General features: G+C 34.3%; 1 pseudogene; it reads left to right on the top strand.

The window, feature by feature from the left end:
- The first annotated feature begins 332 nt into the window (after positions 1 to 332).
- LOC132165487 (7-deoxyloganetin glucosyltransferase-like) lies at positions 333 to 10,705 on the top strand (annotated as a pseudogene).
- The last annotated feature ends 5,782 nt before the right edge of the window (positions 10,706 to 16,487 follow it).

Here is a 16,487-nt window from a genome sequence, read left to right as displayed (position 1 = left end):
TAAATGAATCAATTAATACCCATTCCGTGGAGTATATATGGAGTACTTTATAAGCAACCAAGAGTTGTGAATCAAGAAGTACTACAACTCTTGACCGTGAAGTTACATTACCAATAGACCAACCAAACCACTGAGGGTATACTAAGGGCCCATCTAGTAAGACAGATCGATATTAGAAAATTAACGTGACCTAAATATGTGAGGGACATTTCATTTGTCTTGCAAAATGCCAACTCAGTAACTGTTCACTTTTTATGGAAAGATATTTACGCAACCTGATCATCACAGTGCCCATCTAACATATGGCTAATATTGAAGCATTTTTTCTATAATAGTACAAAGCTAAAGGAAGCTATCACAAAAAGCCCTTGAGATTTGATTCCATCGTAGAGCTTAATTTGCTAAAGATCATGGATTCAGTTGAAGCCAGAAAACCCCATGCAGTGTGTCTTCCATTCCCAGCACAAGGGCATGTCACGCCCATGATGAGATTAGCCAAGCTCCTACACTCAAGGAGCTTCCACATTACTTTTGTCAACACCGAGTTCAACCACATGCGACTAATCCGGTCCAAAGAACCCGACTACATAAAGGGGCTGCCGGATTTCCGGTTTGAAACTATACCGGGTGGGTTGCCCCCGTCCGACCGTGATGCTACCCAAGATGGTCCTACCCTATTTGATTCCACAAGAAAGAATTGTTTTGCCCCATTTAAAGAGCTTGTGATTAAGCTTAACTCATCGTCTGATCAAGTGCCTCCAGTCACTTGTATTGTTTCGGATCGGGGTATGGGTTGTGGTCGTGAAGCTGGAAAAGAGTTAGGCATCCCAGAGGTTCAACTTTGGACTTCTTCAGCTTGTGGTTTCATGGGATGTCTGAGTTTCGGTGAACTCATCAAAAGAGGCACTATTCCATTCAAAGGAATGTAGTAGGGCTACCTATTTTTGTTTTCTAAAACTTGTGTGCTACTTTGATTCGATATGGGTGTAATGGGTCGCTTAATTAACAATAACAAGAACAAATCGAGAAAACTCAATTGTGGAGAGTAAAGTAGCTGGTCTAAAGTTAATTTGATTGCAAACCACATGATGCCTCTTGGTTAATATTCTCTGTTTTGTTTTGTTGGTTATGGTTGTGTACGTTAATTGTTAAATCATGATCAGTTGGTCGAAACGTGAGGCTTTTTTTTTTTTTTTTTTTTTTTTTTTTTTTTTTTTTTAATGCAATTATCGTATATAGTCAAGCCCAAATTCGGCATTTTTACTCTAATATTTTTTAAAAAAAAATTAGTGAAATCAAGAATTGTTTTCATACGAACATTTCTTGTACTTATTACATCAAAGTTATGTGGCCACTGACCACAGACCATGCATGTTCCCCAAAAGAGTAATGTTAGAAATCATCTTTTTATTCTCTTAAAGTTAATGTGGATTTTAAAATTACCATTGATTTTTAAATGAATCATATTGGATTTTGATCCAATAATGATTTTAAAAACCACGTCAACTTTAGGAAGATAAAAAGATGGCTCCTAACATTTCTCTACCCAAAACTAGACAATACTAATCGTTGTAGCGGAAAGTCCTGTCGAAATATAATAATTTTATAACTAGTCGATAGCAATGCCACATGTCTTGTAACGATTCTTGTAATGATTTGTTTAATTGTTGATTCTATCATATCCGGTTCCATTCTCTGTCGCCACGCGACACAAAGCAATAATATATATATAGTAATTGTAGGTAAAATAAAAAATAAAAGAAATTAACTTCTTATGAGGAATAATTAATGATCTAATTAATGATTTAATTTAATGTTGAAAATTGATATGAAAAAGTGTTCAATATATTGTAAGACATGATTGGGACATGCATGCAATTTTGTCATTGATCAACACGATTTCAGTATGTAAAAATTGCAATATTATTGTGCTTGAGTTCGACGACATTTCCTAAACATAATTTTATCTATAATGTGATACAGACGAAAGCTTCAAAGATGACGGCACACATGATACACTAATAGACGAAAGCTTCAAAGATGACAGCACACATGATACACCAATAGACGAAAGCTTCAAAGATGACGGCACACATGATACACCAATTGACTGGATTCCAGGCATGAAAAACATGCAGCTTAAGGACTTTCCTAGCTTCATTAGAACCACCGATATTAACGAAATCATGTTTGATTTTCTAAGATCAGAAACACATAATTGCTTGAATTCTTCTGTGATCATCTTCAACATATTTGATGAGTTTGAATACGAAGCACTAGAAGCAATTTATGCCATATGCCCTCACATTTACATTATAGGTCTGCTTCCCTTACTAAGCCGGCATGTGCCCAATAGCCAACTCTAGTCCTTAAGTTCAAGCTTATGGAAAGAACACTCCAAATGTATCCAATGGCTTGATAAAAAGGAACCCAAATCTATTGTGTACATAAACTATGGCAGTGGGGCTATGATGACCAAACAACATTTGAAAGAGTTTGCATGGGGGCTTGCAAATAGCAAGCACCCTTTTTTGTGGATAGTTAGGTCGGACGTGGTATTCGGAGATTTAGCAAACTTGCTTGAAGATTTTTTGGAAGAGACTAAGGATAGGGGATTGCTAATGAGTTGGTGCCTATAAGAACAAGTGCTAGCACATCCATCAATAGGGGTTTTCGTAACACATTGTGGATGAAACTCTACATTAGAAAGCATATGTTTTGGTGTGCCCGTTATTTGCTGGCCATTTTTTTGCTGACCAACAAACGAATTGTTGGTACACTTGTTGTAACATCCCCAGCCCGTTAAGGCTGAGTTTGCCACTTTTCTTCTTTTACAACAAAAATTCTTGCAAAGATCTATAAGGTTTATCAGAGTACTTGATTTTAAAAGATACAATAAATGCATAAGACATTATTCAAGAGATTTTATTACAAGTGAAATTAGAAAACATTAAACTTTAGTTGCGGAATATCATATTATTACAATCACTGATATGAAAAGACTTTGAAAATTAATAATTATTCCCATCCCCATTCCGGCCTCCTATTCCAGCATCATTTCTACCTGAAAACAAGAAATAAAACTGAATGAGCCCAAAGGGGGCCCAGCAAGTAAAATCCATAACCATAAATAGTTTTACTCCTTGTTCTCAGTTTTGAAAATCATTTTCGCAAATAAATATAATTCTAGCCATAATAATATCTGTATGTACGGTTGCATCTCCCGTAACATATACATACTATTACATCTAGTAATAGATCATCGTTGTAAATCATCTTTATAAATCATCATCATAATGCATCATTATAAATAATCTCTGTAAAGCATCATAGCATATCATCGTTGAAAATATAGTATCATTTTCTCATAATAAGGCCCATGTACACTATTACCCCTGTGTACGAGGGTTGCGGGTCCTTGTGACCATGGCACTGAACTGTGGCCACAGCCATGCCCGACCGTCAATTAACTCTTTCTTGGTGCACTCAACGGTCTAGTTGATGGAATACCACCTTCTGGCATAGCCTCCTTCAGTGGTTTCGCCTCCATCCGAGTATCGGTACCGAACTCTCATCTTATCTTATCTTGGGGCCAAAAATACTCTCCTCCATACATGTGCCCTCATTTCATAAACATTTATCTCATCTCTTGTACTTTTCTTTGTACTTCTTTTGATGCATCTTAGGGCAACATGTAGGAGGGTTTATCATCATTTTTCTTTCTTATAATCATCATCATTTCTCAACTTTCTTTTCTTAAAATGGAAACTTTTCCAAATATAAACTTGTTGTGCTTAAAAAGCCTTTAAAGAAATATAAACTTTCTAAATAATTCTTTTAGAAATCCTTCATGCGTGCAACATAACTTCATAATACGTAAATAAAATAATCATTTACAATTTGATACAAGAATATATAAATAGCATGACATGAAGTAATTTTAGAAGGGGTAGTGAATTTACTTACCTCTAGACTGAAGCTAAAAGTGGTATGAAGGAATCTAGTTGCTCCAATATGACTAACACCACTAGTATATCTTTTGAAACTAATTTCTAAAGTCCGCTATCTCTTGTGTTCTTTCTTTCTTGTAGCGCTTGGTCTCGCCCTTTCTCTCTCTGTTCTGAGTAAATACTCTTAGAAAGAAGAAAGACCGAGTAAAAAGCGGAAGAAGGAAGAATATATGCAAGAGATGGGAGAGGAGATGAGTTGTGAAAATTGTGAAGGAGAAGAGCTCTATTTATAGGAGAAAATCAAACACTATTCTACCTTCAATTTACAATTATACCCTCATTTTACTATTTCACCTACCACCTACTATTCCACCTACCACTTACTATTCTACCTACCACTTACTATTTCACCTACCACCTACTATTCCACCTACCACCTACTATTCCACCTACCACTTACTATTCTACCTACCACTTACTATTTCACCTACCACTTACTATTCCACCTACCACTTACTATTCTACCTACCAATTTCCAATTACCATTCATACAATATCATAAATTTCTCAAGAATTAACATCATTGCCTAATATGAATATAATCATAGCATCAAATTAATATCTCTAAAATAAGACTTTCAAAATCTGAGGTGCTACATATTTACTATCCTATTATTTCACCAATTACCATTCTCTAATTACCACTCTCATAAATTTCCCAAGAATTAAAATCCTTAGCTACAATGGATATTAAAATAACATCATTATCAGAATAATCTATTTAAATAGCTTTGAAAATTCTGGGGCACTACAATCTTCCCTCCTTATTAGAATTTCGTCATCGAAATTAAAACCTATAATATTATCGTCCAATCTTCAAGTTGAGGGATTCAGATTTAAATAATCCTTTCAATCCTTCATCAAAGCCTACTCTCTTTTATCATATTGAAATTTTATCTCCTTCTACTAGGAGTAAATCTTATTCACAGTCTAAAGTCACGATTTCTGCAATCATTCATCAGTTCATACTAAAATCATACCTCAAAATCTTTTCCATTGTTTCTTTCCAACCTCAATAACAACAATCGAGTTATTCATCAACAGTCTACAATCAAGGTTTAAACATCAAATTAATAAATCATGTGATCAATAGTTTATACCTCCAAACATCATAGTCCTCATTTCAAGCCTGCAATAATTTTCTCGATCTAATTTAATCAATTTTATCAAAAAGGTGTAAAAATCATTCCTGCCTATATTCTCTTTAGTATCTCAGTATTCCAAATCATGCATACAAAATTTTAATATGATGCTCTAATAATTATTAACTTCTCACCATCATATACCTGTAAAAGTAAATAGCACCAACATTCAAACATCATTACATGAATATACCTCAGAAGTGACATCATAATTCAATTCATTCTAAATACACAACCGTTTCTATTTTCTCATCCCAAATCTTGCGTCGATGTTACAATATCAGCAAAATCTCTCTGTACTACATCTTTACTTGATAACTCGTAACTCAGCAAAAGAAACTTGAAATTATTAGTCCAACTCAATTCGAAATGCAAGATTCTCATCCATTCTTGACTAATACATGTGGTGCCTTGCTACGCTCTAGAAATTAAATTGATCAGCAAGCAAAGCAAGATATGGGTAAGTTTTCAAGCTGGAAGTTCCAAAGTACACATGCTAAAATCTCTCTCTCTTGGGTCTTGCAAGGTCAAGAAGAGAAAAAAGAGAGACTGATAGTCCTGTTGTTTTCCAGAAAAGAAGATTTGATAAGCATTTCAGGACCTGATGTGCATGTGACTCCTTCTGAGACTATCAAAATACCCACATCGGAAGCTCTCTCTCTTCTGTCATGTATGGAGACTTGAAGAAAAGAGAGATGCTTATCCTGAGAGGCATGATCAAGGATAATCTTGCTTCAATGGTTTACCACTGAGAGTATAAGGTGTTGGGTTTGTGAATCATGTTGTGATGCTGTATTTTTCTCTTGAGGATACGCTCAACTAGGAGAACAGTCGAGCTTTCATTGTATGGAAGGCTATTAACAGAAGATTTCAGGTGAAGGGGTATGATCAGAAGGCATGCGTTGCAATGGAGAAAGAGGTGTGAATTTATATGAAGGGTTTCTGGATAACGAACGAGCGCGTGGTGCGCGTTGGCATGACATTTCATTCAGTTGCCCACGCATGGTATTCGAAGTCGTTGATTGAACAGTGTGTTTGAAAAATGAGCTCAGTCGAATTATGACAGGAGACAAGATCCTACTTTCACGGGATCTTTTGACAAAATTTCCCTCGCGGCCCGAGGTCGCCTAACGCTTTGTTGTTTACTGTTCATTTCGCTTGAAGTGAAAAAAAATTTCTTTAAGGCTACTCGTCTGCTGCTTCCAGAATCTTCACAAAAATTCCTTTAGTTCCTAACGCTTAGTCTCTTCTCAGTACTTCATCTCTCCCAATTTCTTCGTATCTTCAACTATTTTTCCTTACTCTCCTAAATATGGCAGCATCATTGTCATCCGTTAACAACATCGATTTGAATGCTGCTCCTGCAGCACAACCCAGTGTTATTCCTAATGTGCAACCGGATGTGCTTGCTGTTCCCCCTGAAGTGCCTGCTATTCATCCCGTCGTACCTATTGCACACCCTAATGAACCTGCTACATATCCTAACGTATGGCAGCCAACTTTTGTCTTTGACAATCGTCCTATCACTATTCACGATTCTGTCATGCTCCACGATTCTACTGCTGTAGCGGTGGCCAAAGGTTTCGTAATTCCACGGGATCAGACATTGTTAGCTGATAGATCGGATATTGAGGCTATTAACGATTCACTGGCGTTCAGTATCCAAGATGCTGCTTTAGTTTCTGACTTGGCACGACGTTTGCATGCCAGAGCTGATGAGCTGAAAGTCTTAAGAAAACAAATTGGGGTCATACAGCGACTACTCAAATACTACAAACGAAGACACGTGGATTTGAAGCAGGAGAATACTCAGCTGAAAAAGATTGTGTTGTCTTATGCGGAAGACATGGGATCAAAGATGCTAGAAATGGAGAAAAATACCGAACGTCTCCAGCGACAGTACGATAAACTCTGGGTCGATTTTCAAGGGTGTAGCAAGTCTTCCCGCACAGGCACTAGTCGGGTACCTCATTATAAATAAATATTCTCTTTGATAATTCAATTATATAACTATATGGGATTCTGCTCACACTAGGTTTTCTCTATGCAGAAATAATCTTCCTGGAGCAGCTCTGAAGAATCATCCGCTCATCATTAGCACATGTCTCTTTATGCAACAAATTTCTTTTTTTTTTATTTATTTTATTTTTATTTTTTTTTATGGACACTGGTATGTAATATTATAAGGAGCTTGTTCTCCAAACATTTCTTTTCGTACTCATTCAATATTCATTATATAATCATCATGTCATTATAATAACTTCATTTAAATAAACAATCTGTTTAACAAGTTAATCACTCAATAAAACATCTAAGTATGCACCATCACATGTTATCAACCTCTAAAATACTTTAATATCATTGAACATATATCTTATAAGAGAAATTTAGATCATGTCACTATATTATATTGTCTTTCAACTCTTACCTTTATGCTTCAATTTACCTCAAGAATAATAATTCATTATCCTTACTTAGTAAAAGAAAATTATATCAAAAGCTTTGGCATGTAACTAAAATTTCTCATAATTCCATATCCACTAATGCCTCAAAATTTAAATCTTATCCACAACCTAGGAGCATCAATTCATTCTCAAAACTTTAAGCATCACTTCAATATAATTTACCTCAATTACAGAAAACCTAACACCTCAAATTCTAAGGATCACCTCAAAGATTTCATGAATTGTACCTTAAAGTCATCACAATCATTTGAAAATATCAAAATCCTTAAACCATGACTTTATATATCAAAATATCTTATAGATTCTAGGGTATCCCTCATTTGCATTTATCTCTGCAATACTTAGGCATTCACTTCATGCCACTACGTAATCCTTATTCATCAATCCATATATTATAACATCAATCATAGTATCATTATTGTCATCAACTAAACCTTAGCCATTACAAAAAAAAACTCATATAAACTCTTATACCATTAATTCAGTTCAAGAATCTTTTCACAACCGACATCCATAAGATCATTCGTTACCAAGTCACTTACACAATTTGTTTCACAACCTAAATCAATAAAACCATTTTATCAACAAGTTAATTTCACAAATCATTTCGCAACCTAAATCTATAAAATCATCATACGATTTTTAAATCATGATCAATAATCTTTTCTAAATCCTCGAGACACCTTAAAATATACCCTTATCAATCGATACTCTAGAAAACTGCCGCAAATCCGAATAGGCAGATACTATAGATCACAACCTATCTATAAAATAAAAATTCATCTCCGTCATTAACTTAATCACAATAATAAAATCCTCCAAATTAATCACACTAAGATGATTTTTGGTTTTTTTTTTTTTTTTTGAAAAGTCTGCCAGAACCTTATAACCTTTGCTCTGATACCAAAATTGTAACATCCCCAGCCCGTTAAGGCTGAGTTTGCCACTTTTCTTCTTTTACAACAAAAATTCTTGCAAAGATCTATAAGGTTTATCAGAGTACTTGATTTTAAAAGATACAATAAATGCATAAGACATTATTCAAGAGATTTTATTACAAGTGAAATTAGAAAACATTAAACTTTAGTTGCGGAATATCATATTATTACAATCACTGATATGAAAAGACTTTGAAAATTAATAATTATTCCCATCCCCATTCCGGCCTCCTATTCCAGCATCATTTCTACCTGAAAACAAGAAATAAAACTGAATGAGCCCAAAGGGGGCCCAGCAAGTAAAATCCATAACCATAAATAGTTTTACTCCTTGTTCTCAGTTTTGAAAATCATTTTCGCAAATAAATATAATTCTAGCCATAATAATATCTGTATGTACGGTTGCATCTCCCGTAACATATACATACTATTACATCTAGTAATAGATCATCGTTGTAAATCATCTTTATAAATCATCATCATAATGCATCATTATAAATAATCTCTGTAAAGCATCATAGCATATCATCGTTGAAAATATAGTATCATTTTCTCATAATAAGGCCCATGTACACTATTACCCCTGTGTACGAGGGTTGCGGGTCCTTGTGACCATGGCACTGAACTGTGGCCACAGCCATGCCCGACCGTCAATTAACTCTTTCTTGGTGCACTCAACGGTCTAGTTGATGGAATACCACCTTCTGGCATAGCCTCCTTCAGTGGTTTCGCCTCCATCCGAGTATCGGTACCGAACTCTCATCTTATCTTATCTTGGGGCCAAAAATACTCTCCTCCATACATGTGCCCTCATTTCATAAACATTTATCTCATCTCTTGTACTTTTCTTTGTACTTCTTTTGATGCATCTTAGGGCAACATGTAGGAGGGTTTATCATCATTTTTCTTTCTTATAATCATCATCATTTCTCAACTTTCTTTTCTTAAAATGAAAACTTTTCCAAATATAAACTTGTTGTGCTTAAAAAGCCTTTAAAGAAATATAAACTTTCTAAATAATTCTTTTAGAAATCCTTCATGCATGCAACATAACTTCATAATACGTAAATAAAATAATCATTTACAATTTGATACAAGAATATATAAATAGCATGACATGAAGTAATTTTAGAAGGGGTAGTGAATTTACTTACCTCTAGACTGAAGCTAAAAGTGGTATGAAGGAATCTAGTTGCTCCAATATGACTAACACCACTAGTATATCTTTTGAAACTAATTTCTAAAGTCCGCTATCTCTTGTGTTCTTTCTTTCTTGTAGCGCTTGGTCTCGCCCTTTCTCTCTCTGTTCTGAGTAAATACTCTTAGAAAGAAGAAAGACCGAGTAAAAAGCGGAAGAAGGAAGAATATATGCAAGAGATGGGAGAGGAGATGAGTTGTGAAAATTGTGAAGGAGAAGAGCTCTATTTATAGGAGAAAATCAAACACTATTCTACTTTCAATTTACAATTATACCCTCATTTTACTATTTCACCTACCACCTACTATTCCACCTACCACTTACTATTCTACCTACCACTTACTATTTCACCTACCACCTACTATTCCACCTACCACCTACTATTCCACCTACCACTTACTATTTCACCTACCACTTACTATTCCACCTACCACTTACTATTCTACCTACCAATTTCCAATTACCATTCATACAATATCATAAATTTCTCAAGAATTAACATCATTGCCTAATATGAATATAATCATAGCATCAAATTAATATCTCTAAAATAAGACTTTCAAAATCTGAGGTGCTACATATTTACTATCCTATTATTTCACCAATTACCATTCTCTAATTACCACTCTCATAAATTTCCCAAGAATTAAAATCCTTAGCTACAATGGATATTAAAATAACATCATTATCAGAATAATCTATTTAAATAGCTTTGAAAATTCTGGGGCACTACACTTGTACCACTTGGGGAATTGGGATGGAGGTGAACCAAGATGTAAAACATGATGAGATTGAAGTACTTGTTAGAGAAGTGATGGAAGGGGATAAGGGGAAGGCAATGAAGCAAAAGACACAAGAATGGAAGAAGAAAGCAGTGGAAGCTGGAGGTTCATAGTACAAAAGTTTTGAAAGGTTAATTGAGGAGGCTCTTCATGGTCCATATAGCAATTGAATAGAATAACTATTTTAAGCGTAGCTACCATGATCTCACTTCTATCTATGGCATGTTTTATCTTTCATGCATAATTACTAGTTATTGTTCTTGAAAATTAACTCTATTTTGTAATTCTAAGATGACCATCAAATTAAATTTCTTTCAAGTAATTATTCGTTTGTTTTCAGTGATAATAGATTACTTAATTGAATGACGTCCTAAAACAAAAGGCATGCCGAATGTATTTAACCGTTAGAATGGAAATTAAAATTGTTGATCATGGCCCTAGCTAGCGGGTGCTATATATATATATACTCCTGATGGATCATATTGGAAAATATGCCCAATATGAGTACAATATTGCATGAATTTTTCTAGAGTACGGTGAGACACTGAGGCATGATTTGTCTTTTTCAACCTTTTGTTTTTTCTTTTTTTGCGTGAGCTAGCTTTCTTTTACCGTTTGTCAAATTCTCTTCAACAAGTTTTTTTTTTCTTCTTCAAAGTTAGGAAGCTTGTTTCATTGGAACGTGTCTTCACTCTTCAGCGTCATACAATTTAAATATAAATTTTAAAAATAAGATATAAATAATTATAGGGAAAATACATAGTTACAACGGTTCCTAATTTTTTGAAAAAATATATATAAAGAAAGAAACAAAGTATAAGTAAACAACTTCTTTCAAATATGAGAGAGTAATTAATTTTAGAAGTCTCTCTTGTGTTCCTATAAAAATGATGTAGCTTTTAAAATCATAATTTGATTAAAATTCTATAGTGATCAATCACAATCCCAACCGTAAACTTAAGAGTCACATCATTCTTAAATTGACACAATAAGGACTTGTAGCATTACTATGAAATTTAACAATTTAAAGGTTTGAAACATAAATTTATCCAACCATAACAAATTTTTGAAAAGATGATTATGATAATATACATAAATAATGTTTTGAAAAATACATTATTTGAGAACTAATTATTTACGTTTTTTTATGCTTATAGCTTAGGCATGAAAATATAAATTACAAGGTATGTTTATATGTTTTAAAAGATAGTTAAATTATTTAGGAATTTTGTTAATTATATTTTTTAATATTTTTAATCAATATTTTTTTTTCAAAAATTATTTACTTTAATCTTGCCCCTTGTAAATCAAAATTTTGGCTTAGTCACTGAGTTATGCCTATAAAAAGCACATATCTGGATTCGCTCTAATCCATTATGGATTGGAGGGTATCCAGTTCATTGCTAAAATTTCTTTAAACATCACAAATGTGTCATGTGTCCTCCCAATAAAAAAATAAAAAAATATTAATTAATACTTTAAAAATTAAAAATAAATAGGATGGGTGGCCGAAACCACCACATGGCCCTTGGTGGTGGTCCAGCACCCCAATGGCTTAAATGATATATATATAGGGTTGGGATTTGGGGGTGGTTCGGCCACCCCCAAATCTTAACCCCACATCAAAACATGCATTCTCACTTTTTATATAACATGCTTTACTTTTTATATCATATCATTTATTTTTTATTACTATTCAAATAAAAAAATATTACAAAACAAAAATTTTTCACTCACTACAAAAAACCATCACATTATTGATGTGGCAAACAGTAACTCATGTTTGCCACGTCAATAATTTTTGACGTGTCTAAATAAACACATCAAAAAAACAATTTATTGACGTGTTGGATTTAGACACGTCAAAAATTTTTGACGTGTCTTTATTCAACACGTCAAAAATTATAATTAATTATAATTAAAATTAATTAGGTAGTAAATTAATTTTAATTGGTATGAAAAATTAATTTTATCATATTAGTATAAATTAATTGGTATATACGTATACGTATATATCACATGCATGCCAATTAGCTAGTATCATAATCATACTATTGTACAATTAATATTATCACATGCATATGAATCAAACATTTCATTAATATGATATGATATTATCATGCATAAATCATTCTAGTAATATTAATATGATAGCCATATCAATTTTTAAAAAATATATAGGACATAAAGAATACATTTATTTTATAAGACCCGCAAACTCCACATGAATTCGACCAACACAAAATACAATGTTCTGTGAGTGGATTATTGAGCTCTCACGAAAAAATTAATTTGACCATCTGAACATCTAGAATATTAATTTATTTATTCTCTAATTAGTTTTAAGTATATTGTACGTATAATGTATTATATAAGACAAAAAAATGATATAAGCAAAAAAAAAAAATGATTTAAATGAAAATTTTAAAAATTTATTTTGCAATTCTTGACATGTCACATGTGGACTTGTCATAAAATGTTGACATATCATTTGAGAACTAATTTTTGAAAAAAAAATTTGGGACATGTAACACTCATCATATATATATATATATAGCTGTTATGCAATTAAAATATATGTTAATAATAAAATAATTTAAATACTTAACCTTATAAAATGAGAGTTAACGTAGTATTTTTTTTTAAACAATTATAGTATTTCAATATAATTTAAAAGGAGAAAGGAAGAACTTGGATGGCTCTAAAAAAACATATTAAAAGGGGAGATGAAAAAACAAATTATATTTTTTCAATATAATTTCAAAAACATATTGAAATTATATTGAAATAATATAATATAATAATATAATTTCAAGAAGCCCCTCGGGAAGGCACGAATCCAGTTGGTAGCGCCTTCCCTCTCTCTCTCTCTCTCTCTTTTTTTTTTTTTTTTTTCCTTGTCTTTCTTTCTCTCCCCCGAACTACAGCCCTCCCCTCCGCTAGTTTTTTTTCACCTCCAGCCGGCCGTTTCTCACACAGCCCTCCCCTCCACATTTCATTTACTCACTTGCGTTCTCTCTCTCACTAGCTAGCTCACTACCGGCCGTTCTCTCTCTCACTCACTCTCTGTCTCAATGGTTCTCTCTCTTACCGGTCGTCACCGCCGCTCCTCCCTCCGGTAAGCACGAGCTCTCCCTCCGGCGGACTCTCACGCGTTCTTCTGCCTCTCCAAAATCAGGTGTGTATATATATATATATATTATATTAATTGATTTATTTATTTATATATTATATAAATAAATAAATTATATAAATATATAATTTACAGTGTATATTATTATATCTTATTGATGTAGTTATATTAGCAAATTAATTTTACATGTTAGCTAATTAATTTATTTGTTTGAGATATATGTTTTGTGTGGTGGGAATATTGTTTAATGTATTTGCATATATGCATGCAAAATTACGTACATAAATTTTTTGAAATTAGGTTTTTTTGTGCATATTTTTGCGTTTAGATTTAGACCTATATTTTATGTAGGTTTTGATTTTGCACATTATCAGGACCAAAAAACCAAAAAACTTGCTTAATCAAAAAAAAAAAATAATAATAATAACAAATAACAAATAACAAATGCATATCCATTGTGGTGCATATTTTATCTATTGTATACATAATTAATTGGGTGCGTTATGCGTTTCACAGGTTGATATGAGTACTAAGGGGAAGAGTAGACGACGGAGGTCCCCACATGTAGACGACCACGGGTATAGACCAGTACTTCATGAGCATGTGGAAGGGTTTCAGTCCTATCAGTCTCAACTGGTTTTGTACACACGGAGCAAGAGTATCATATACTTACTCTGCTACCTACGATGAGTGAGTTAGGAATGTGTGCACATGGCAATGTAGAGCGGTTATTCCCCCCCAAGGAGAACACAGGTGTCCCATACAGTGAGTCATTGCAGCCGGATGACAACGAGACACAATACTATCTGGAGGACGTGGATGATGGGTTAAGTGCCATGCATGACTCGCAACCCGATGACCCTCCAGAAGTGTTAGGCTGTCGCCAGCTCCGGACAATAAGTAAGTATATATGCTTCAAATACCAATATTGAATACGTATATAATTTATGTAGTTACTATTGAATTCCAAATAATTAACATTTGTAATTATTAATGTGTTAGGCATCGGGCGAGACGGGCCCATATTTAGGTAGTGACCATCCCACCATCGAACAAGACGTGGGATGTCCCCACTGGGCAAAAGGTCGTGTGCGAGTATAATAGAGCGTGGCAGCCTGTACGATTTAGGAAAATGAAATTTCGAAGGACGACCGCCAACATCATAAGAAACGGGAATTATATTATATTACGGGATGACTGGAAGGAGGTACCGCCCCGTACGAAGGAGGATAGATAGGATGCCTTGATGGTATGGTTAAACTTTCTGTTAGATTTTCGCATGTGTATTTCATTATGTCAAACGCTGTTAATGCGTGAATTATACAACTTACTTTGTCAACTTGTGCAGGCGGACTTCTACAGCCCACCTGAGTACAATCTCGAGGCGATTAAAAGGGACGCGTTCAGAGATATGGGAGTGAAGCTGAAGAGTTGGAGACACTCTATGAAAGACGTGTTAAAAATTCAGCCGAGCGATACTCCTAACACAGTGAAGGTGAGAATGGGTTAAGATGCCGTTTCGCAATACAACGCCGACGACTTGGATGTGTTGTTGGATAAATAGTGCGACCCGAAGAATCAGGTAGGTCACGAGTGTAGTTTCATTAATTGTAATTGTGTAGTTTCATTAATTGTACTTGTATTAGGGTTGACATTTTAAGGATGATATTTGTGTAGGAGCATACTGCCTACATGAAGGCATTGCGAGCAAAAAACAACACACCTCACTGCACCAGGTCGATGAGCTTTGCTAAGGCGACACATGAAGAAGTATTTATCTTATTTACAGCATATATATATAACCGTATGTTTATGTCCTTTTTTGTTTGTTTGTTTGTTTTTTTTTTTTTTCTATGCAAACCTTATCTTTGGGTATTACTCCGGCTCGAGCGCAAGCTTACATCTCGACACACACGAAGAAGGATGGTGACTATCCAAATGAAGTGGTCAGGGAGAGATGTGTAAGTACTCATCGATATATATATTTTGATAAATTATTTATGATTAACCTTCCTTATATGAGATACTAACTTGTTATTTAACATACATGAGAGGATGAAAGAATTGATACCCACTGACCCGGCATTGACATCGAGTGTGACTGAAGGGACGGTACGGTGGACACCTAATGATGCGTATGCTCAGGAGCATGGAAATAAGCCTAAGTACGCTGGCAGGGTCCGACAGGTGGGTCTAAATGTTCTACTGATGCGGGGCAGCATACATTCATACTATACACTGTCTCAGGCACAGTCTCAGAATCCTGTGAGCTCCTCGTTCTCACAGATGACGGATAGGATTGGAAAACTTGAAGAGGAGCGAACACAACAAAAACGTGCAATGGATGAGATGGCCAAACAAATTTTGAAGAACAAAAATCTCAGATAATAGAGAAAGATGTCATCTTTGAGGCCCGTTTCCGCCAGCTTGAGGCCGTGCTCGCGTCGACCTCTGGATCTGTGCCCACAGAGGTAATGATATATTTTGTGTAATTTTTCTAACAATTGTTAACTGTTAGAAACCCCTGTTCTTCACAAAAGTTCCAGTTAGCAACGCTTTGTTACCGTGATTCATTTTAGAACTAACATATATTTGCATCACTATATATCTGTGTTTTGAATTTTTTTTATTGATTATCATTGGTTTACAACTCATTTGCAAGTAATGTAGATTAAGCGTTAGGGGATGACTATGTTGACTTGGGCTGAGCACGTCGTTTCTCATCACTGTTTGTTAAGTTTTATATATATTTTGTATATTTGTTTGTATATAGTCATTTGTTGATATATATAGCTAGATCAAACTATATGTTTGTTGAG

The sequence above is a fragment of the Corylus avellana genome, chromosome 11, assembly GCF_965113065.1.
Source record: "Corylus avellana chromosome 11, dhCorAvel1.hap1.2, whole genome shotgun sequence".
Taxonomy (NCBI): Eukaryota; Viridiplantae; Streptophyta; class Magnoliopsida; order Fagales; family Betulaceae; genus Corylus; species Corylus avellana.
This window is presented reverse-complemented; position numbering and strand designations above follow the sequence as displayed.